This window comes from Molossus molossus, unplaced genomic scaffold, assembly GCF_014108415.1.
Source record: "Molossus molossus isolate mMolMol1 unplaced genomic scaffold, mMolMol1.p scaffold_m16_p_11, whole genome shotgun sequence".
NCBI classification, from domain to species: domain Eukaryota; kingdom Metazoa; phylum Chordata; class Mammalia; order Chiroptera; family Molossidae; genus Molossus; species Molossus molossus.
The window spans coordinates 82,420,960-82,422,741 of record NW_023425346.1 but is presented as its reverse complement, the minus strand read 5'-3'; positions in this window follow the sequence as shown (position 1 = coordinate 82,422,741).

The following is a 1,782-nucleotide window of genomic DNA, read 5'->3' as shown; positions in this document are numbered from 1 at the left end:
CCTACATCCAAGATTACTCTATCCAGCAAAGCTGTCATTTAGAATGGAAGGACAGATAAAGCGCTTCTCAGATAAGGTCAAGTTAAAGGAGTTCATCATCACCAAGCCCTTATTATATGAAATGTTAAAGGGACTTATCTAAGAAAAAGATAAAATATATGAACAAACAAAATGGCAATGAATACATATCTATCGACAATGGAATCTACAAACAAAATGAACAGGCAGAACAGAAACATTCTCATAGATACAGAGAACATTTTGTTGGTTGCCAGATGGGAGGGGTGTTGGGGGGATGGGTGAAAAAGGTGAAGGGATTAAGAAGTACAAATTCATTGCTAGACTGACAAACCTCAAAGGGAAAGGGGTTGGGGGGTGGGAAGAAATAAACCAAAGAACTTATATGCAAAAAAAAAAAAAAATTAAAAGTCACATTAGAACAGAAAGCACTCTTTTAAAAACAAACCAACAGCTTTGTTTGCACCGGAGGGCCCTATGGCCTTGTTCCCCCCTGCTGAGCAGGCCAGGTTTTTGTAGGGTGCCCATTTGATGACCCTAGGTTGAGTAATCCTCCACAACCCATGAGCAGTTTCTTCTCAGTCATACTTACCACACAGATAGAATACATCTCTAAAAAATTAGTTATGCAATCAATGCTTTGTTCCAGAAAAGCAAAGGAAAACAAACCAGGGGGTCCAAATCCAATCTACCCTGTTCTTTGTAACCATAGCATTAGCGCCACCCCACCTTGACCATCTGGTAAACCTATACTTGTTCTTTAAGGCCTATCTCAAGCAGAGCTTCCTTTGCAATGCTCTTCTGACTCCCTCAAGGCTGGGAGATTCTGCATCTTTGCTGCAGTTAGTTCCTCTGTAAATTCTTACTGTACAGCAGCCTTGTATCATATTGTATGGTAACTGTTTACTTGTTTGACACCCCCATTAAACTAGACATTTCCTGAGGATAATGCTATTTTCTTCTTCTTTTTTGAATCCCCAGCACTAAGTATAATGTCTGGCTTGCAGCTGTCTCAATACACTTTTCTTGAATGAGTGGATAAGTAATTAAAAAGTTGAATTGAGAGTACCAACGATTAGAATTGGAGAATTGTTATAACTAATCCTTACTTTTCAGTATTCTTTATACTCATTTATACCTTCTTACTGTACAGCAACCTTGTATCATATTGTATGGTAACTGTTTACTTGTTTGACACCCCCATTAAACTAGACATTTCCTGAGGATAATGCTATTTGGTATGTGTGCCCCTATAGCATTTTTTAAAACAACAGCCATTTTATAATGTTCACAATTTTGTGGATCAGGAAATCAGGCAGGGCACACTGGGGACTGTTTATTCCTGCTCTCAGATGACTGGGGCCTCAGCTGGAGTGGATCTAGCAACTGGACGTGGCCCAGATGGCTCACCTGGGGCCGTACATCTGGAGTGTCAGTTCCGGATGTCAGCTGGGTTCCTTGATTCTTCTCCATGTCATGTCTCCTGAGCTCATGCTGGGTTCTTCACTCCCATATCCAGTGCCTGGCTTATGAGCTGGAACATGTGGGACTTCCTGCACAGCCTGGTGGTCTCAGAGGAGTCACGTTGCTTACTGGACACAGATATATAATCCAAGTGTGTTTCACTTCTCTGGCAAACACCTGAATCTAAACAGGGAAAAGTGTGGTGAGCATCATTCCTTCAATTAAAGAAAAAAAAACAACAACTCTCAAAGCCAGTTTCTTCACTATTATGAAGGTCATCCAGAAAGTAAGTCTCCTTAC